Genomic DNA, 23,454 nt, shown 5'->3' with positions numbered 1-23,454 from the left:
TGTCCATCTGCATTTGTAAAGGCAACTCCTGCCACACTTCACACATCCTCAGCGGCCGCAGTTCCACACAGTCGCCCCCACCCCCGGGGCTTCATGTCACGCGTGTTTGTATCGCGGCGCCTCTGGCGGAACTGGGCAACTTTGGGGTGAAGTTTAGTGGGAGCGGCGGGTGTTCTGTTGTCGGTGTGTAGGATGGAACTGCAGGTGCTGGTCTACACTGGAGGCAGAAACAAAGTGCTGGAGTAACAGCGGGACAGGCAGCATCTGTGGAGAGAGGGAATGTCCAGTTGTGGGACGGGAGGGTGATGCTGGGCTGGGGGGCGAGAGGAGAGGAGGGGGTGCAGCGGGAGCGAGGGAGACAGATCTTGGGGTGTCAGCGTGGGGGGCAGGAGACGGGGGGAGGGGAGAGGAGGGGGACGGTGGGGGAGGAGAGGAGAGGGGAGGGGAGGGAAGGGGCGGGTTGGGCGGAGAGGTTCGGGACAGAGGGTGGGGGAGACGGAGGGGGCAGGGACAGAGTGGGGTTGAGTGTTGGGAGATGGAGGGGTTGGGAGGGGAGGGACGGGGGACGGGAGGGGAGGGGGGGAGTGTCGGGACGGTAGGGGGTAGGAGAGGAGAAGGTTGGGGACAGAGGGGGGGGGGGGGGGTGGAAGGGGTATGTGTACACAAGCCACTGTCTGTTGCCAGGATGGTGTTGAGACAGTGTCGGTACCCGGGCACTGAAGGTGGCGAGTGGTGATGTGAGCTATCAGTGGGTTGTGTGCCAGTTATCAGCAGCGTTGGACACATCAGTATCAAGTGAAGTTTTGTCAACTGGCGAGTTGTTTCTCAGCCAGGTGACAGCAGACCAGGACCGTCGCTGGACTTTCCTCCCTCGCTGTCTGTCTGTCTCTCCACAGCTCGGCTCGGGTCAACATCCATTCACACTAATCCTGCTGTAGCTCCACTCGCGACCGAAGCTCTCTGCAGGATGTTAGCTCGACATTGTCTCATTCGGAGTGAGCCTTGTTAAAAGCCCTGTTAAAAAGTCGTGTTATAAGCCTTGCTAAAAAAGTCCAGCCCATCAATAAAAGGCTTGTTGTGTTGTGCGGGTTATGTGTTGTGGGATGTGATCACGATACACACTCTCTACTATTGAGCTGCGCAATAATGAATTGAGTGCCTGTACGCATTGTATGAAGCGCTTCATTTGTCCTTTACAACGAGACCCTGTTGTTCTCAACCCACGCCGGTCAACACAGATAGACACAAAATGCTGGAGTAACCCAGCGGGCAGATAGCATCTCAACCTTCTTCAGACCGAAGAAGGGTCTCGACCCGAAACGTCACCCATTCTTTCTCTCCCGAGATGCTGCCTGACCCGCTGAGTTACTCCAGCTTTTTGTGTCTATCTTCGGTTTAAACAGGCGTAGAAACATAGCACCATAGGAAATAGGTGCAGGAGTAGGCCATTCGGCCCTTCGAGCAGCACCGGGGGGGGGGGGGGGGGGGGTTGAGGGGCGAGGGACCTGGAGCGTGTAGAGGGGATGGGGGGGGGCACCAACAATATGCGGCGCGGATCTGGGTCTCTGCCCCTGTGAAGAAAGGGGTGAAGAGACGAAGAGAAAGCGGGAGGGAGCGCTCCCAAATATAGACACAAAGTGCCGGAGTAACTCAGCGGGTCAGGCAGCATCTGTGGAGAACATGGATAGGTGACGTTTCACAGAGTGCTGGAGTAACTCAGCGGGTCAGGCAGCATCTGTGGAGAGAAGGAATGGGTGACGTTTCGGGTCGAGACCCTTCTTCAGACATTCCCAAATGTAGGACATTCTAAAGCAGAATCCACGTCCGCACCGGGTGGAAACAGGAATATTTATGGACTCTCTTCGCAGGTGGAAGAATTAAAAGAAAATGCGCTAATGAGCCAATCTCCCGACGTTAGTCACAGGAGCGCGTTACTGGAGAGAGAATTCTCCACAGCGTTCACAAGGCAGCTTCACCCTCCCGATTCAAGACTATCTACTTGCAATGTGATATGGTTACGAAATGATGTTTCATTTCATTTAATTATCATTTCTGTGTTCTGTGAAGCGTTATAATTAGCAATGTTTTGCAGTTAAAATTCTCCCCCCTTCTAACCTTTCTGTGAGAGGTCCGATGAGTATTTTACGACTAGTGTAGGAAGGAACTGCAGGTGCTGGTTTAAACAGAAGATAGACACAAGATGCTGGAGTAACTCAGCGGGGCAGGCAACATCTGTGGAGAGAAGGAATGGGTGACGTTTCGGGTCGAGACCCTTCTTCAGACTGACCCACCGAGTTACTCCAGCATGTTGTGTCTACCTTTAGTGTTTCGACTCGCTTTGAATCAAGTCTACAATTTGAGAAGTTGACGTTTGTTTGGGTTCGATGAAACATTTGGTTTATATTTGATTAGTCTGAAGAAGGGTCTCGACCCGAAACGTCACCCATTCCTTCTCCCCTGAGATGCTGCCTGACCCGCTGAGTTACTCCAGCATTTTGTGAATAAATACCTTCGATTTGTACCAGCATCTGCAGTTATTGTCTTACACATTTGGTTTATATTTGATGTTGATAAAATCTCATTCCTTGTTGGGATATTTCCTCGTTGACCAACATCACTTTAATTCCACAAAGACGGCGCGGCCACGAGGGGGCGCCCCAGGCAATGACATTGAGTGTTGTGTTTCAGGTAGACAGGGCATTCTCATCAACAGCAAACGCTACTGCAGTCGGCAGGTTAGGTTACTGTGGTCAAAATAATTAGAGTATCATTATTTTAATGGAACAGTCAGGACCCAGGCGAGTTACAGGCGGTTTGTGCATTTGTTAAATATTAAGTAGTACCCTATGAAGAATCATTTTATTAAGTGTTTAGATTTTGCAGTCAATGGATCTCTGGGATATTTCTCCCTCTCTTGCTCCATGTTAGACTGTGGACACAGTACTGAGGCTACAGATAGTCTGAAGAAGGGTCTCGACCCGAAGCGTCACCCGTTCCTCTCTAGAAATGCTGCTTGTCCCACGGAGTTACTCCAGCTTTTTGTGTCTATCTGCAGATACAGCATTATACTGCACACAGACAGACGGCAGTACTCCAGACATAACATTGCTTTACTTATCGGGAGACAGAACTAAACCAATGAGGCCAGGGTGGGTCAAGAATCAGTGTTTAACATTCAACACAGAACAATACCCCTCGGCCCACAGAATCTGTGCTTGTGTTTAATTGTCACACGTACCAGCAAAGCAACAATGAAATTCTTACTTCCTGCAGCTTAACGGGCATGTAAACACGCTATCATACAGAGGTGGATATGCAATAAACTATAACACAATAACCATGGGACTAGGAAACCACAACCAAAGTTTACAATGCAACCCGAGGCACAGCCCGCAGATAACAGCAGCTGAGGCTTGTGTTGTGCACTGTCCAAGGGTGGCCACTGCCCACTCACTGCCCAAGGGTGGCCATACCATTCACTGCCCACTCACTGACCAAGGGCGGCCACACCACCCACTGACCAAGGGCGGCCACACCACCCACTGACCAAGGGCGGCCACACCACCCACTGACCAAGGGCGGCCACACCACCCACTGACCAAGGGCGGCCACACCACCCACTGACCAAGGGTGGCCATACCACTCACTGCCCACTCACTGACCAAGGGCGGCCATACCACTCACTGCCCACACTGTCCAACAGTGGAGATACCACTTTGAGCACAGTCCAACCGTGGAGATACCACTTTGAGCACAGTCCAACCGTGGAGATATCACTCACTGCCCACTCACGGTCCACTGCCAACCCTGGCAAGATTGCACTTTGATTAGATGAAGAAGAAAGCAGCATGTCGCCAGCATCAAACAAACTGAAAGTGGAATCTGTGCAGCGTTAATCAATCAGGATGCTACAAGATGAAAGTCCAGACCAAGCCCGTGTTACCAGCAGCTGCTTCTCAAAAAAATCCAGCGAGCAAATACTGTGATATTTGAGCAGCTTTGCAAATTCATTAAGATATCGGTGAAGGAAAGCACACTGGAGAGGTCAAGGAACCTGCTAACTTTTAAATCTAATTAAAGCTTCGGGGAAAAAAGCAACGTTAAATATGGGATAGACACAGAGTGCTGGAGTAACTCAGCGGGACAGGCAGCATCTCTGGAGGGAAGGAATGGGTCAGACTTCTTCAGTCTGAAGAAGGGTCTCGACCCGAAACCTCACCCATTTCTTCTCTCCAGTGATACTGCCTGACCTGCTGAGTTACTCCAGCGTTTTGTGTCTATTTGCAGTTCCTTCTTACACATTAACTGTGGGAAATTTGATGCTTTTTAAATCATGTGAATATTAGCATAAAGTTTATATACTGTTGCCATATGGCTGTTTAATCAACAAAGGAATGGCGGAATACCAAAATAGACAGGAAATGTTAGATATAAATAGCCACTCAATCATCATCCTCAAAAATAAATACTTTGGAAAGTTGAAATGCTAATCTGGTAGATAGTATAAGATAGACACAGAGTGCTGGAGTAACTCAGCGGGTCAGGCAGCATCTGTGGAGAACATGGATAGGTGACGTTTCACAGAGTGCTGGAGTAACTCAGTGGGTCAGGCAGCATCTGTGGAAAGAAGGAATGGGTAACGTTTCGGTTCGAGACTCTTCTTCAGACTGAGAGTCAGGGGACAGGGAATGTAGAGGTATGAAAAGGTACAAAGGCAAAAGAATAAAAGGTATGAGAAGAAGAAATGAAAGCCAGCAAGGATGATCACGAAAATGTGGAGCCCACAATGGTCCATTGTTGGCTGTGGGGGAGGTGATAATGATTGATACACACAGTGAAACTAAGCAGGGCAACACTGACTGGCAGTACGATGACGAGGGTGGGGATGGATGGAGAGAGAGGGGATGCAAAGGTTACTCAAAATTAGAGAAATCGATAATCAAACCTGATAGTATAATTGTGTGATTCATTGCCTTTATATTGATGAGTTAAACTGCATGTCAGTTTGTATATATTGCTTCAGAATGTCATCATGGAAAGAGCAAGCCATTTGGTGTGTTATCCAAGTTGTTAACAACTATTTACGAGGGCTGTTAAATTTAAAGTTGTAAGAAGGAGACATCTTTAATTAAAATCTGATCTGCTTGGCAATTTGAAATTCTTATCTCCCTTGAACTGAATGTATTACAAATCTCCCTGGGTTATGGGAAACTTGTTTTACCGAAGTCTGACTTTACACTTGGATTGTCTTCTGTGGAACGTGGGAAGATGAGGGGAATCTTGATGGAAGTGTATATAATGGTGAGCGGCGTAGACAGGGTGGGCCGATAGAGGTGGAAATGTCAAAGGCGAGAGGGTGCAGCTTTAAGATATGAGGGGGAAGGTTTAAAGGCGATGTGGGAGACCAGATTTTTACACAGAAGGTGGTGGGGGCCTGGAACTCGCTGCCAGGGGTGGGGGTGGAGGGGGTGGGGGGTAGTGGTGGGGGTGAGGGTGGGGGTGGTGTGGGTGGGGTGGTGGGGGTGGGGGTGGGGGCTCGAACGTGCTGCCAGGGGTGGGGGTGGAGGTAGATACGATAGTACGGTTGAAGAGGGTTTTTGGATGGGCACATGGATATGCACGGGATGGAGGGATATGCATCACATGCAGCCAGACGATTCTAGTTTTGGTTCTGGTTGATTTCTGCGCAAAACCCCTCATCAGTGGTTATCTCACGCAGGTCGGAGTGAGTCGAGCAGTGATTACATTTTGCTGTGGGCCTTTTTGACCAAGTTCAGGAGATCTAGTTGCTCAATCCCCTTTCTAAATGACTGGCCATCGTGTGTTGGGTGGTGACATATTCCATTCCCTTACGGCCGTTGAGAAAGTGGAATATTGGTAGCAAAGTTTATTGAAATTTAGCGAGTCGGTGATGTAGGGACCGGTATTTTGTCTTGTTTCATGGCAGTTGGTGTTCTGGGATGACGGAAGATTTGACGGCGTGATTTTGTGAATCTCCTTGTAAACTAAGGAGATTAGTGTAACTTGGCATCGTGTTCAGTATGGATATCGTGGTGGACTGAGTATGTACTCTGAACACAAATTCTCCAACAGTCGTTTAAACATTTGTTCACAATACTAATAATGTTTTGTGGTCTTCATTAACCTGTGTAGATATATTCTATTAAATGCGGGGAGTGTTGGGTTGAATACGTGACAAAATGAAAGAGTTCTAGGAAGTGTATCTAGTTTAGTTTAGAGATACAGCGCGGAAACAAGCCCTTCGGCCCAACGAGTCCAGCTATCCCCGCACATTAACACTGCCCGACACACATTAGGGACAATTTACGTTTATTCCAAGCTAATTAACCTACAAACCTGTCCCGGAGAAAACCCACGCGGTCACGGGGAGAACGTACAAACTCCGTACAGACAGCGCCCGTAGTCGGGATGGAACCCGGGTCTCCGGCGCTGTGAGTGTTGTCAGGCAGCAACTCTACCGCTGCGCCACCAAGAATGATCTGATGTGAGGATCTGTGGGAAACAGATGTTCCTGACATCTGGACAATGTCGCGCAGGGACAGTTCTCAGGAGGTGAGGGTTGGTGTAACCAGAGACTGCCCACATTCACCCCTCGCTACCCGCTGCGTTCCTCACCCTGTCTCGGTGCTCGGCACTAGGTACGGCACCAGGTACGGCACCAGGCACGGCACTAGGTACGGCACCAGGTACGGCACCAGGCACGGCACTAGGTACGGCACTAGGTACGGCACCAGGTACGGCACTAGGTACGGCACCTGGTGGAGCGGAATCAATGGACGTGGGGAGAAGGCAGGCACGGGGCACCTCGGCACCAGGTACGGCACCAGGTACGGCACCAGGTACGGCACTAGGTACGGCACCAGGCACGGCACCAGGTACGGCACCAGGTACGGCACCAGGCACGGCACCAGGTACGGCACCAGGTACGGCACCAGGCACGGCACTAGGTACGGCACCTGGTGGAGCGGAATCAAGGGACGTGGGGAGAAGGCAGGCACGGGGCACCTCGGCACCAGGTACGGCACCAGGCACAGCACTAGGTACGGCACCTGGTGGAGCGGGATCAATGGACGTGGGGAGAGGGCAGGCACGGGTCACTGGTTGTGGACGATCAGCCATGATCACAGTGAATGGCGGTGCTGGCTCGAAGGGCCGAATGGCCTCCTCCTGCAACTATTTCTATGTTGCTATGGAAGAGTTGCTGCCTCACAGCGCCAGAGACCCGGGTGCTGTCTGTGTGGAGTTTGCTCGTTCTCCCTGTGACCACGTGGGTTGCCTCCGGGTGCTCCGGTTTCCCTCAACACTCCAAAGACGTGCTTGTTGGTGAATTGGCTTTTGTAAATGATCCCCAGTGTGCGGGATAGTGCTAGTAAGGGGTGACTGCTGGTCGGGCCGAAGGGCCTGTTTCCACGCTGTATCTTTGAACTGCTTCACCAGGTCTCCGGTCAGTTTCAGAACTTGCTGCTCCTACACTGTCTGACAAACTCGCCAACAACTCTTGCCCATTCGGCCCAAATGTAACTCCACCAGGATATCCGCGTGACTTTATACCGAACACCCCCTTCTTGAATCCTGCTCCACCCTGTGACATGGCTGCCATTCGGAGGCTTGTGTAACTTTACACACCTTATCGATTGTCCTCTCCACCCAAAGCACGTCAGTGTCCTGAAGATCCAAATGCAGGCAATGGGCAATACAAACAGAAACGTGCTGTAAACACTCCGCTGGGCGGGTAGCCTCTGTGAAACACAATTAACATTTCAGGTCATTTATTAGAACCGGTGAATGAATTTGTATGTGGTTGCGGGAAGACAGGGAGCGATGGCAATGATTAATGGATTCATTTATTGTCACACGTACCGAAGTTCAGAGAAAAGCTTTTTGTTGCGGACTGTCCATTCAGCCGGAAGACTGCACATGATTGCATGGAAGCCGGCCGCGGTGTACAGATACAGGGTAAAGGCAATAACCTTCAGGGCAAGAGAAAGCCCAGTAAAGTCCGATTAAAGATAGTCCGATGGTCTCCAGTGCGGCAGATGGGGGGTCAAGACCGCTCTCCAGTTGATAGGATGGTTCAGTTGCCTGATGGCAGCTGGCGATGGTGAATCTCGATGTGGGGGTCGTCTGTGAATGGGGTGAATGGGGTGGGGGATCATTGGGACCGTTATGGGAGAGACACGGTCCTTTGTTCAGCGAGAGAATGAGAAACACACAAAGCAACGTAAAGATCGTGGAGAGAACAAAGCGCTGGAGGAACACAGCGGGTCAGGCAGCATCTGTGGAGAGTGTGTTGTGATGATGTTTTGGGTCAGAACCCTCTTCTTCAGACCACTGATCTCTCCAGATTTGACTCTAAAGATGGGCCCTGTCCCGAAACGTCGCCTGTCCATTCCCTCCACAGATGCTGCCTGACCCGCTGAGTTCCTCCAGCACTTCGCATTTTGCTCAGTAATTGTCAAACACTGACATTGTGCTGGGCAGCTGAAACGGCCATAATTTACATGTTCCGTGTGTGAACGTCTGATACGTGGAGATAACTGTGTCCTTGAAAGATCAAAAATGTGGTTTATCTTTAAATACTAGTACATTTCACAAAGCCACAACAGGCGAGATTCATAAGCTGTTTCTCCTCTTTAACGCTCTCCTTTAATTAAAGTTAATTCCTGCATATCCGCGCGGCCAACTCATTTTATCTTTTAAATAACTGAAATGTAAAGTGTGCTTGGGTAAAGAATTAAACATGAAATTTTAATACATTCTATGGAACAAAGACGCGCAAGTTGGTCATTTCCTTTTCTTCAAAGATACCGGAGCAGAATAAAAAAATCCAATCCCGGAATTAATTACAAAACTGTAAATGATATCCCTGGGCCAGAGAGAAGATTGCAATTGGATCTCCACCTTCCTAACTGTAGCTTTGTAGCTGTAGGTGAGAATCCTCAGGTTGGAAATGTCAGAGCAACGATTTTGAAGTGATTGCTTTAAAAGCACCTTGATAATCAGACAGGCAGTGGAACCTTTGCCAGGAATAAGAACTGCCCTTTTGAAGACTGAAAATTGCACCTTTAGTTTTTATTGCACATCCATCTGAAGAATATGTGCTTTCTATCTGAAGCTGCATGTTTCACATTCAGGCACAAATCAGAGTTACATTCTAACATTCTATTAAAACGGGTTGAACGTAAGATTCAACATAATTTAACAATGTTTTTACTCGCTCTAGAAGTGGTTATTTCAAGAGAGAGTTAGATTTAGCTCTTAGGGCTAACGGGATCAAGGGATATGGGGAGAAAGCAGGAACTGGGTACTGATTGTGGATGATCAGCCATGATCACATTAAATGGCGGTGCTGGCTCGAAGGGCCGAATGGCCTCCTCCTACACCTATGTTTCTATGTTTCTATGGTTGAAAGAGGGAGTGGCACGGTGGCGCAGCGGTAGAGTTGCTGCCTCACAGCGCCAGAGACCCGGGTTCGATCCTGACTACGGGTGCTGTTTGTATGGAGTTTGTTCGTTCTCCCTGTGACCGGGTGGGTATTTCTCCGGGTGCTCCGGTTTCCTTCCACATTCCAAAGAAGTATCGATTTTTGGGTTAATTAGCTTCGGTAAAATTGTAAATTGTCCCTTTACAAGTAGCTGTACAAGTATAAACTTTACAAGTAGCTGTGTCATCTGAAAACTTTGCTCTCTAGTCCAATCATTCCTTTCTGTCCTCCCCGTCCCTCTCCCTCTCTCCATCAGTAGCTGAAAAACACATTGGTTTTCCTACCTTCGCAGCTCTTATGAGTTAGTAACTTGAAATATCATCTCTGTTCCTCTCTCTACAGATGCTGCTCGGTCTGCTGGGTATTCCCAGTATTTTCTGTTTTTATTTCAGAATTACCCCATCAGCAATCTTTCACCTTTTATATTTTACATAGAACTTGGAACAATAGTGCACAAGAACTGGCCCTTCGGCCCATAATTTCAATGTCGACCATGATGCCAATGTAAAGCACACATCTGCCTGCATATGGTCCACATCCACCCATCCCTGTCTGTTCATGGCACTTGTGTCTTGTTGATGGACCTGCTTCCACCATCTGCCATGGCAGCGGCTTCCAGGCACTCCCTGCTCTGTTTAAGGAAAAACAACGTGTCCTGTAAGTCTCCTGGAAGCTCACCCTTGCTCTCACCGTAAGGCCATGCCCTCTAGTCTTTGACATTTGCACCCTGGGGGAATAGACTCTGACCACCGACTCTGTCTTTGCCTCTCGTAATTTTACACACTTCCATCAGGTTTTCCTCCAGTCTCCAACATTCCAGAGAAAACAATCCCAGTTTGTCCAATCTCTCCGGGCGTCCAGTAACCTCTGATCCAGGCTACATCCAGGTGAACCTGTTCAGCACCATCGGGACTTACCATCGCCCGGTACGGCTCGGCCGCGGGACCTTCCATCTCCTTGCGGGGGGGGGCTGTGCGGGTCGGTCGCCTCGGTAGGGGTCGAGCTGTCTGTCCATGGGAGGGGCATGGGGGAAGGGAGAGGAAGTTTTGTTGCCTCCATCACAGTGAGGGGGTGTTTGGAGTCACTGTGATGGATGTTTGTGTTGGGGTTGTGTGTCTTGTGTTCTTTTTTTTTGCTCTGTGACTGCTGGCAAATGATTTTCGTTCGGTATCGAATGACAATAAAGGTATTCTGTATTCTTCTGTATACCTTCTCCAGACGGTCCACATCACCATAGCTGTGGTATCCCACGGGAAGGTGCGCATTGTTGGTTGCCACGTCAACCTGATTCCACCCCGCTAACTCGGAAATGATGTCCATTTACTCCCAGACCAGTAATCATATACAACTTCCTTAAAAGAGCAGCACTAGTTTAGTTTAGTTTAGAAACACAGCGTGGAAACATGCCCTTCGGCCCATCGAGTCCGCACTGACCAGCAATCACCCCGTACACTTTCACTATCCTACACACACTAGGGCAAATTTACAAATTTTTACCAAAGCCAAATTAACCTGCAAACGTACACATCTTTGGAATGTGGGAGGAAACCGGAGCACCCGGACGAAACTGGATTGAAACGACTTGAAATAAAATGGTGTTCTTATTCATTCTTGTCATGTCTTGTTATTGGAGTCTCGGCTGTCTGCTGCAAATCAATAGCTGCAATAAAGCCTGCAATATCCCTTATGTTAAATATATTGCTTGTTCTCTGTTTTCCTCCAACCGCAAGGCAGACGCAAACACCATTTCGCCATTCATGATGGATGATTGGGGCTTGCTACACCCATGGTAATAAATGATATTGAATTCAGAACTGATAGTTAAAACATAACGCCAATATTGATTTTGCGTAAATCCAATAATACATGAGAGAAATGCAGGGATTGCAATGCAGAAGAACACATTCACACAGACAAGTGGCAACATGACAAGTGGCCTGCCCTAATGCCACATTTGTTTATAGTTGTGGACATATTTAACCTAACAGACACCTCATGATGTGTACAAGGTTCATATATACGTCAGGGTGCATTTCCCAGCTTTGTGCTCCCAAGATGTTTCGATTTGTTTTTACTTTTTAGAAATATCTAATATCAATCAAAATGCCTTGTCTATGTTCATAAATAACAAAAGATTGCATTGGATGTACAGTGTGCAAGTGTTTTCATTTGCCGATTACAGAGGTGCAGCGGTAGAGTTGCTGCCTCACAGCGTCAGAGACGCAGGTTCAACCCTGACTACGGGCGCTGTCTGTACGGAGTTTGTATGTTCTCCCCGTGACCTGTGTGGGTTTTCTCCGGGTGCTCCGGTTTCCTCCCACAAAGATGTATGGGCTTGTCGGTTAATTGACCCTCTGTAAATTGCCCCCAGTGTGAAGGGAGTGGATGAGAAAGTGGGATAACACAGAACTAGTGTGAACGGGAGATCGATGGTCAGCATGGACTCTGTGGGCCGAAGGGCCTGTTTCCATGCTGTATCTCTAAACTAAATACGATATTCTGACACCAGAAAATTTGATTGACTTCTAAAAATTGTATTTGTTTTTTGAGACTGTAAGAGTTTAACCCAACAATCAGAAGACTGTAGACAGAATGACGCCAGGAATGAGTGGGTTAACCTGTGATGAGCGTTTGTCGGCACTGGGTCTGTACTCGCTGGAGTTTAGAAGAATGAGGGGGGACCTCATTGAAACGTACAGAATAAAGAAAGGCTTGGATAGTGGATGTGGAGAGGATGTTTCCACTAGTGGCAGAGTCTAGGACCAGAGGGCATAGTCTCAGAATTAAAGGGCGTTCTTTTATGAAGGAGATGGGGAGGAACTTAGTCAGAGGGAGGTGAATCTGTGTCAGGGGTTATGGGGAGAAGGCAGGACAATAGGCTTGAGAGGGAGAGATAGATCAGCCATGATTGAATGGCGGAGTGGACTTGATGGGCCGAATGGCCTAATTCTGCTTCTATTACATGACTTCTGTCAGAGAAGAGTCCCGATACGAAACATTGTCTGTCCATTCGCTCCACAGATGATGCCTGGCCCGCTGAGTCCCTCCAGCACTTTGCATTTTGCCTAAGATTCCAGCACCTGCAGTTCCTTGTGTCTCTGTCAGCCACAATGTCCAGGCAGATGATCATCTGTTGGAATGTGAGGCTTGGGCTGAGCGGGACCCTGGGAATACAGTCCGGATGTTTCACGGAAGAAAGGGTTTCAGGCCGAGAAATTGTTATTTATTTATAACGTGGTGATTTATTTATAAGATGTTCTTGAAACCATCAACAAATCTGCTTATTTATTCAACCGAATGGGCACAAAGACTTATTTTCAGTCTGATTACTGATCCAGTCTTTGTCTTTGTCTGTGGGATTAATTGTGCAGTAAAACCCTTTTGGGAATTTAAAACGTGCATATCCAGAAGAGTAATATATACATTTGGTGCATTCTAGGAAGTAAACAAGCCTATATATTCCTGGGACAGACTAATGTTATCAACAGATTAATGGCATCAGCAGCATTAGAGATGCTGTTGACAACTTTGTTGAAACTTAACTGATTTGACACCTCATTAAATGTGTTCTAATTACAGGAAAGGCGCGGACTTGGTGGGCCGAAAAGGCCTGTTTCTGGCTGTATATATATGATATGATATAATGATGATGATTAAGAGCTGGTCAAAATAAGCATTAGGTTTAAAACTACAGAGTATCATTCTTTGTATTGGTTTATAACTATGAAAATGTACAAAATATTAAAATATTTAACGGTAGAACTCGAGGAATCTTTTAATTTCCGTTTTTTTCCAACTCACCAATAAAGATAGTTTAAGAAAAATAAAAAGAAATCAGTGTCAGCATTGCATATTAAATTGGAAAGACAGATTTTCGGGGTGGGGGGGGGGGGGGGAAGGGGGGGGAGGGGGGTGGGGGGGGGAAGGGGGGGTGGGGGGGGGGGGGAAGGGGGGGAGGGGGGGGGATGCTTCAGAATGTCGTCAACTTGCATGGGATGTTATTGGAAGTGTCCCGACCCAAAACGTCACCCATCCCTGAGATACCAGGAAACTGCAGATGCAGGTTTACAACAAAGAACACAAAGTACTGGAATAACTCAACGGGTCAGGCAGCATCTCTGGAGAGAAGGAATAGGTGACGTTTCACAGAGTGCTGGAGTAACTCAGTGGATCAGGCAGCATCTCTGGAGAATGTAGATAGGTGACATTTTGGGTTGGGTCCCTCCTTCACATTGATTGTGGAGGGAGATAGAGGGGAGAGAAAGCTGGAAGAGAGGTGGGGGCAGGACAAAGCCTGATGAATAATAGGTGGGATGACTTCTGATCTGAATTTGGACTGTGCCCTTGACTAGATGTTGAAGCAGGTTTACGGGCCAGCCATGCAGAATCTTATCATTCTCTCTGTGACTAAACTGGGCATATTCATGTTATTGGTCTCCCATTCCTCACTTTCATTTCTGTGATTTGTTAAATCACTTCAAGCTTTTCACAAACTCATCCTCAGCTCCTGTGCTGGTTTATTCAACTGTGGAGGCTTATTTGTTGAGCATGACTGTGTTTTAGAATTCACTGTTTGGTAGAAATAGAATCTGTTTAGGTTTGGTGAAGATTATGGCTCAAAGCATAGCAATTATCTTCAGTTATATACTTATAGTTGAGCTGACTTTCCATTGTAATGTACCAAGATACATGAGGTGCATGGCTTACACAATAATTTAAAATCCTTTTACTCTCGTCACGTAATAGTTGCCCAATTCCACACATAACTGCATCGTCTAAAAGTTTTAAGTTTATGTCATTTATTTTGAATGCTACTTGATGATCCTATGAACATTATTAACAATAAAAAGACTGCCAATCAGAATGTGTACAATTAATCTGATAATGAATATAAATATATTACGAATGGAGTTATGGATTTTCATACATTTCAGATGCATAGGTCACTCTGTTCAGTTACAGCAGCATTGTGAAAGTCAGATGTAGATATTTATCTTTGAAAATATTTGCCGGTTGGGACAATTTCAGTCTGACTTTTGCTCTTGTGTTAATAATATAACTTTTGATCAGTTTGAGCGATGAGTGTGCATGGCAAAGGCTTTCTCTGGAAACCTTAACGTTGATTTAATTAAAGACATTTATTATAATTCCAATCCAATGGCCATTCAATCTTTTGAAACTGGATAGTTTCATGAAAGGCACCTTTGAATGTGGGGGAAGTCTGTACCTGCCACATCTGATTGTGTTATCAAGTTCCTGCACATTTCATTCTGCGATTTCAAATTTGCAGCTTTCTTTGTCAAATGATGTGTCCTTCATTTGATGTGGTACTTTATCGAAGTCAGCCTTCTTGAAATGTGACCTTTTTAGTTCAGTTTTTTGTGCTAACATGCAAAGCATGTAAAGGGCACAGCACAATTTGTCCTACTTATTATAAAATAAAATGTGACCAACCCTGGTGTGTAGAGGACGTTAAGGTCAGTCTGGCACATTGGTGAGAAACAGGTAATTGTTTATTGAATCCACTGATTGAAACAAATGATCTGACAATCAGCTCCAATAAATCAGATGGGGTCCAATTTCCTCTCTGGAATAATTAATTTATAACACACGATAAAACGCTCTCTCAAAGAATGGTCGGAGCAAGTAAGTTTATCAGGATTAATTTGCAAACTTTTTAGAGTCAGGAAAAATATATTCTTTGAATAATTTTCCTTTTCATCCACAGTCTCCATACATAGAATCCATTTGCATCGGTTGTCTTCAGCAACTAGAATGTTTCTAACTTGAAGGAGTTGAAAACTGGCCAGCAACAAAGTCACTTGAGTGATTGGGTTTTCTGAATGAGAGTTTGCATTCTGTAGCCTCATGAAGATGTGCTGAGATAGTGGTTTAAACAAACCACTTGCAGATTTGCTATCGCGGGTTCCACTTGCAATCAGCAATGATTGAATTCGACAGGCCCTGGCAGAACGCGAGCTAAGGAGAATGTATTATGTGCACCTGGCAGCAGCCTGCCTTGGTTTGCCAGTTAATCACACAAGTAATACGCTCATTTGCTGGACAATCTCCGATAATGTCCCAGCTAGGGAGCTGGGTCTGAATAATGACAAGTGTATTGGACCTCAATGAATGTACTCCTTATATTGTGGCAGATACTTACATGCATCACATCTGAGACGCTGCCTTCAGTTCAAATGATCGAACGTCCCTCATCCAATGAATGTGTGAAACAGTCACATTTGGTCTTTGAATTATGTTCCTCTTCGCCACAATTTGAAGATAGTTACCATCTTTGAGATGCACAGAGAGTGTCTGATCAGCTGTGCGGGATGAGATAAATGCTTTTCCTCACGGCTCCATCGTGAAATGATCACCGTTGTTCCTCTGATGGAGAATGTCGGGCACTGGTGAGAGAGAGTCAGGCGTGTCTAATGTCATTTGTATCGATGCGGAAGAATGAAATTCTTGCCTGCTGCAACTGAACAAGCCTGTAAACACAAAAACACGCAGATAATCAATAACACAATAAACTAATATTCATTATACTAGGCAACCATGATTGTGGAAAAACCAAAGTCCAATGGTCGCCTGGAGCACAGGAGAGAGAGAGCTCACTATTTTCTGAAAGTACTTTATCTTTGGGCCACAGCAGTTGTTGTGAATGCGAACTTTAAAATCAATGTTGGACCATTGTGGTGGCAGGAGAGGCAGGCCAGAGAAATGGTTCGAGTTCTGCCCCCTTGGTGACTATGGACATTCCATTCCTCTACCATAGAATACAGAGTGCTGGAGTAACTAGAAACATAGAAACATAGAAAATAGGTGCAGGAGTAGGCCATTCGGCCCTTCGAGCCTGCACCGCCATTCAATATGATCATGGCTGATCATCCAGCTCAGTAGCCTGTACCTGCCTTCTCTCCATACCCCCTGATCCCTTTAGCAAAAAGGGCCACATCTAACTCCCTCTTAAATATAGCCAATGAACTGGCCTCAACTACCTTCTGTGGCAGAGAATTCCACAGACTCACCACTCTCTGTGTGAAGAAATGTTTTCTCATCTCGGTCCTAAAAGACTTCCCCCTTATCCTTAAGCTGTGACCCCTGGTTCTGGACTCCCCCAACATCGGGAACAATCTTCCCGCATCTAGCCTCTCCAACCCCTTAAGAATTTTATATGTTTCTATAAGATCCCCCCCTCAGTCTTCTAAATTCCAGCGAGTACAAGCCCAGTCTATCCAGTCTTTCCTCATATGCAAGTCCCGCCATCCCAGGGATTAATCTGGTGAACCTTCTCTGTACTCCCTCTAAGGCAAGAACGTCTTTCCTCAGGTTAGGAGACCAAAACTGCACACAATACTCCAGGTGCGGTCTCACCAAGGCCCTGTACAACTGCAGCAGAACTTCCCTGCTCCTAAACTCAAATCCTCTTGCTATGAATGCCAACATACCATTTGCTTTCTTCACTGCCTGCTGCACCTGCATGCTTGCTTTCAATGACTGGTGCACCATGACACCCAGGTCACGTTGCATCTCCCCTTCTCCCAATCGGTCACCATTCAGGTAATACTCTGCTTTCCTGTTCTTGCCGCCAAAGTGGATAACCTCACATTTATCCACATTATATTGCATCTGCCATGCATTTGCCCACTCGCCTAATCTATCCAAGTCACTCTGCAGCCTCCTAGCATCCTCCTCGCAGCTAACACTGCCACCCAGCTTCGTGTCATCCGCAAACTTAGAGATGTTGCATTCAATTCCCTCGTCCAAATCATTAATATACACTGTAAATAACTGGGGTCCCAGCACTGAGCCTTGCGGTACCCCACTAGTCACTGCCTGCCATTCCGAAAAGGACCCGTTTATTCCTACTCTTTGCTTCCTGTCCGCCAACCAATTTTCTATCCACCTCAAAACTGAACCCTCAATACCGTGTGCTTTAAGTTTGTACACCAATCTCCTATGTGGGACCTTGTCGAAGGCCTTCTGAAAGTTCAGATATAACACATCGACTGGTTCTTCCTTATCCACTCTACTAGTTACATCCTCGAAAAATTCTATAAGATTCGTCAGACATGATTTGCCTTTGGTAAATCCATGCTGACTTTGTCCGATGATTTCATCACTTTCCAAATGTGATGCTATCACATCTTTAATAACTGACTAGCATTTTCCCCACTACCGGGTGACGTTTCCCAGAGTGCTGAAGTAACTCAGCGGGTCAGGCAACATCTCTGGGGAAAAGGAGGAATGAAAGACCTGTTTCGGCTGCTCTGTTTTGCTGCTTGTTCTTCTCGGGCATTTACCTCACAAGCATCAATGTTTGGGGCTGAGATGATTGACCTCTAATAACCTCAACTGGAACACAGGAGGCTGAGGGGTGATCTCATAGAGGCATGTAAAACCATGAGCGGAATAGATTGGGTGATTGCACAGAGTCTATCTTTCATCTCTCTCTCTCATCTCTCTCTCTCTCTCTCTCTCTCTCTCTCTCTCTCTCTCTCTCTCTCTCTCTCTCTCTCTCTCTCTCTCTCTCTCTCTCTCTCTCTCTCTCTCTCTCTCTCTCTCTCTCTCTCTCTCTCTCTCTCTCTCTCTCTCTCTCTCTCTCTCTCTCTCTCTCTCTCTCTCTCTCTCTCTGTCTCTCTATCTCTCTATCTCTCTATCTCTCTATCTGTCTCTGTCTCTGTCTCTCCATCTCTCTATCTCCCTCTGTCTATCCCTCTAATCCTCCATCCCTGTATCAATCAATCAATTTCTTATTCATCATTGATCTTGCATCTTTTTATCAAACCTCTTTGAACTACCAATGCCATTAGCTTCTCCACTGGTCTATTTGGCACCTTGTCAAAAGCCTTCTGAAATGTACTTACTTTTGATTGTTTTCTTTGTGAACCACATCATTCACTTCCTCCATGGGTTCTATTTGGTTTATCAAGTGCAGTTCCCTTTCTCACGCACTGAAGCGGCTTCTAATTACCCTGCGCTCATCTTGCTATCTGTACCATCAGTTTAATTAAGGATCACATAATGTTCTCTGCCATGGATGTTAAACTGTCTCTGGTAATCTCCTATCTTTCATTACTAGAACAGATACTTAACTGGCCATTGCAATGTGCCATTAACATATCTACCCTCCATAGAAACTCTGAAACATAATTTATCCTGTTCATCTTGCGCTCTTTGCATTTTCTCCCCTCTGATAACTGAACTATATTTCTATCTGTACATGTATTATAATAACACTTATCTCACTTAACCTATTTAGGATTGGCCACTTCTTGGTTCTCTTATCTTTCGTTAAGACTGAAGTAACAGAATTAAGAGGTGTACCCGCCAATTATTCTTGACCTATGTTCACCAGTTCTTGATTCTCAGCACATTAGCATCACTGTTAATAGATCGCATGAAGGAGGCTCATTTCAAAGTTCAGGACAAGTATTTTAAAGTTATCCTAAATGGTCAGGAGTGACACTGATGCGATGTGTCCACTTGTCAGTGAAAGCCCCATCAATGGCTTGTTCCACTCTTGTTCTCCTGTTGACTGATAGCCGGGAAGAGGACCACAAACGTTCTCTCTTTACCTCCTTTTGTTCTTTGTTTCCTTCATTCTTACCCACGGATTTACTTTTAAATTGTTTCTTCATGGTCTGAGAGTGCTTTCTGAATTATATACCTCTTTCCGTAATGTTGCAAACCAATCAGGGTAGAGCGTTAAATAAACTGCAAGCCCAAGAGACTAGGCGGTCCAAATATATTTTTGTTTCAGTCGAGATGTTGATGTCCATGATATCACTCTGGCTCCATGGCAGAGGAGGGGCAGCATTAATAGTTGTGAATTTAAGCACAACAAATATTAAATTCTAATGATTGACTGAGGAAAGAAACACCTTTATTCTATTTCTTGTATGTAACATGTTCTAAATTTAATAAACAGTGGTTATGATATAAACACGTCTGCAATACTCGGTAGCTGTTTAGTGACAGGACGACTGTTATTATTTTCAGAAGGAACCTGATAATAAATTAATCCTGATTAGCATCAGATAATTAACATCATAAATCATGAATGCCTTTAAGGCATAGGCTCCTTCAATCCCATGCAGTCTTACCCACTGCGGTGAGCAATTCTATGATCTTACGTTGGGCGAGGAAGTAAACTGATTAATTCTCCACCATCCGGTACTAAAACTGAACCCATAATTATCTCGATACACAATGCTCTTCCTTTCCTTTCAGAGTCTGAAGGTTACGTGTTGGAATCTAATTGTAACAGTGGGTTTTGGAAGAACGTGTGTAGAGTACCCTTACAAATTTTTAACGTTTGCAAGTGTATGAGAGTGTGTAGATTGCGGGATGTGATGTTGCCAAACAAATGAAGTTGAACTTTAGTTAGGTCGTTTGGTTTATTGTCACATGTACCGAGGTACAGTGAAAAGCTTTTGTTGCATGCTATTCAGTCAGCAGAAAGACAATGCATGATTATAATCGAGCCATTTACAGTGTACAGATACATGATAATTTAGTGCAAGGTAAAGCCAGCAAAGTCCGATCAAGGATAGTCTGAGGGTCACCAATGAGGTAGATAGTAGTTCAGCACTGCTCTCTGGTTGTGGTGGGATGGTTCAGTTGCCTCATAACAGCTGGGAAGAAACTGTCCCTGAATCTGGAGGGGTGCGTTTTCACACTTCTGTACCTTTTGCCTGATGGGGAGAAGAGGGAGTGGCCGGGGTGTGACTGGTCCTTGATTATGCTGCTGGCCTTGCCGAGGCAGCGTGAGGTGTAGATGGAGTCAATGGAAGGGAGGTTGATTTGTGCGATGGTCTGGGCTGCTGGCCTTGCCGAGGCAGCGTGAGGTGTAGATGGAGTCAATGGAAGGGAGGTTGGTTTGTGTGATGGTCCGGGCTGCTTCCACAATTCGCTGCAATTTCTTGCGGTTTTGGATGGAGCTGTTCCCAAACCAAGCTGAGATGCCTCCTGATGAAATGCTTTCTACGGTGCATGTGTAGAAGTTGGTGAGAGTTGCAAGGGACATGCCAAACTACCTAAGCCTTCTAAGGAAGTAGAGGCGCGAGCACAGCCGAGTTTGAAGGATTTCAGCACTTTGAGACAAATCCAATTGAGACTTTTTTTGTTGTTGAGATTTTTTTTAAAGTGCTCAGTATGCAGGTTGTGTGTTGATGCCACTTTGAAGCTGAGGCCTGGATTTAGCGGTCATTATGATGGCCAAAACTGGCAGTGTTTCCTGTAGTTAAACAATGCTACTGACTGGTGGCCCAAGCCCATTGCATGTGGAAGTTATGGGGTTGGTATCGATGATCCACCGCTCCTGTATCGGGGACACTCTGTCGTTGTCAACACCAGAGGCCAAAGTTCAACGTTGTCTAATCGCTGTAATTACCGACAACAGAACGATGAAGTTCATACTAGACCAAGTGGACCCATTGGGCCCAAACCTCTCCTGCATTGGTGCAGCACCCTCTCCTCCCCCCCTCCCCACCTCTCCCTCCCCCTCCCCCTCTCCCTCCCCTCCCCTTCCCCTCCCTCCTTCCCCTCCCCCCCACTCCATCCCCCTCAAGCCTCCTTATCCTCCCCCCTCCCTCCCTCCCCCCCTTCCATCCCCCTCCCTCCCTCCCTCCCTCCCCCCTCCCTCCCTAGGAGATAGATTTAAACTTTAAAATGTGAATAACTTAAAAAATATAACACTGATTTCAATGAAACTTCTTCCATTAGCACCAAAGGGACGACGGTGAGTAAGGTGGGCCTAAAATTGTCACGCTATCGTGTACCGTTTTGGCTGTAGTTCATGAACAAACAAACAAACGAGAGTTGTAGTATATAGATGTCCCAGATAGAACAATGACATTCTTACTGGCTGCAGCACAACACAATATGTAAACAAAGCACACTGTAAACAATGTAATAAACGAGAAACAAATGTTCAGTGTGTGCGTATATATACACATATGAATACACATATATATAGATCATATATATATATATATATATGTATATAAACACAGACACGTGCATACACACAAACAATCACCATTCTTGGGACATCGTATTATGAGCATTGTCAAGAAGGGTCCCAACCAAGACTGTCGTCTGTCCATTCCTACCACAGATGCTGCTTGTCCCGTTGAGTTCCTCCAGCACTTTGTGGTTTGCTCAAGTTTTCAGCATCTGCAGTTCCTTGTGTCTCCAAGTATTACACGGTTTTCCCAGGCAGAGTGGTCTCGTGATTTGGAATAGCGGAGCGGATCATTCAAGATGTTACTCCAAATTCTGTAAGGAGAATTTAAGGTAAATGAATAGTTTTATTCATCAGAATTGCTTTGTATGAAGAAGGAAGTGGAGGTGCAGCTTGACTTGCTGACTATTTGCAGCTGATTTTTATATCCACATTTTATTATGAAAGAACAGGAATTGAATAATTTTCCTGTAAAATAAAACGCACAACTGGTGTCTGAAGAAGGGTCTCGACCCGAAACATCACCCAACCTTTGTCTCCAGAGCTGATGCCTGACCCGCTGAGAGACCCCAGCAATTTGTGTCCTTTTCTGGTATAAACCAAGACCTGCAGTTCCTTTCTGAACGCTGGTGCCTGCAATCTGCATTTAAAAAATATAATAACATGTTCCATTAGCTTGCTTTCTCTTTGCCTTCAGTATAATGGAGAATTCACATTTACCATTACTGGAATCATTGATTCAGAGAACTTGTGCATCGAACATAAATAGAAAACAATTTCAATGAGTGCTGTTTCATACGGTTGCATTCACACCCAGTAACTTTGCAAATGTGGCTGTCTCTGAGAAACCCGATGTTTGACGTGTGTTCAATTAGAGTTTCAGGTGTTGAAGTTGCAGGTAAGATAACCAAGAGAAGGAGAAGTTCTTGGAGACTGTATTACTCAATGGAAAACATATTGAAGGCAACTCAAGGGCCATTTGAGCAATCGAATGAGTTCAGGTTTATTATTGTCACCTGTACCGAGGTGCAGTGAAAAGCTTTGTTCTGCATGCTATCCAAACAGATCAGATATACCACACATAAATACAATCAAGTCAAACTCAAGTACAATAGGTGGAGCAAAGGGGCAGAGACAGAGTGCAGAATATAGTTCTCAGCACAGTAGTGCATCAGTTCCAGAGACAAAGTCCAATGTCCGCAATGGGGTTGAGGTGAATCGGACAGTACCCGAGCTTATGGAAGGACCATTCAGAAGCCTGATAACAGAGGGGAAGAAGTTGTTCCTGAGTCTGGTGGTTTATGCTTTCAAGCTTCTGTACCTTCTACCGGACAGGAGTGGAGAGTAGAAGGCCTGACAATAACACCCTCTTCCTTCAGCGACATAGAGTAGTTCAGCAGGGAAACAGCCCCTTCAGCCCACCTTGTGCATGTGACCAGGCTGGCTCTCTGGGCAGGGCCATGTGACCAGGCTGGCTCTCTGGGCAGGGCCATTTGCCTGCATTTGGCCCAAACGCTTCCTACCCATGTATCTGTCCATTGCCAAGAGTCTGTGCTGCCAGTGCAGTCATGGGGTTGTGGAGTTGGCATCTTGCTATTCCGTAGGTCTGTGTGAACTTGGACTGGCACCCCACACAACAACAACTCTTTGACGCATTTTCAGATGCAGATTTGATCGGCAGTGCAGATGCATGCCAGGGTGTAAAGCATCCTTTGCAATTCAAACAGTTGGCAGGGCGGTTTTGAAGTTCTGGGATTAGATTTCTATTTCCCTGTAAATGTCTAACACAGGGACTCTTTATTCTCGCTCGGGGTTATGTTTCAGCACTGCCTGTGGTGTTTAAAGTGCTTTCTGTTCTGCGTTTGGTTTTATTAGTATTCAGTTGGCCACTGGAGAGACCTCTTGCAGAGGGAGTTGCATCTTGCGGGGAATGGAGATTCCAGGCGGATGGGTTGTGGGTCAGAGTGTTGCTTCTCTC

The 23,454-nt window shown here is 46.1% G+C and overlaps 1 protein-coding gene across 4 annotated transcripts in view; it reads left to right on the top strand.

Moving 5' to 3' along the window:
• The window catches only part of LOC144604575 (receptor-type tyrosine-protein phosphatase T-like), a 607,863-nt gene that overhangs the window by 1,015 nt on the left and 583,394 nt on the right, over positions 1 to 23,454 (top strand). The window lies entirely within an intron of this gene.

The sequence above is a fragment of the Rhinoraja longicauda genome, chromosome 22 (assembly GCF_053455715.1).
Source record: "Rhinoraja longicauda isolate Sanriku21f chromosome 22, sRhiLon1.1, whole genome shotgun sequence".
In the NCBI taxonomy this organism is placed as follows: domain Eukaryota; kingdom Metazoa; phylum Chordata; class Chondrichthyes; order Rajiformes; family Arhynchobatidae; genus Rhinoraja; species Rhinoraja longicauda.
The sequence above is the reverse complement of the archived record's forward strand: the minus strand, read 5'-3'. Positions and strand labels throughout refer to the sequence as shown.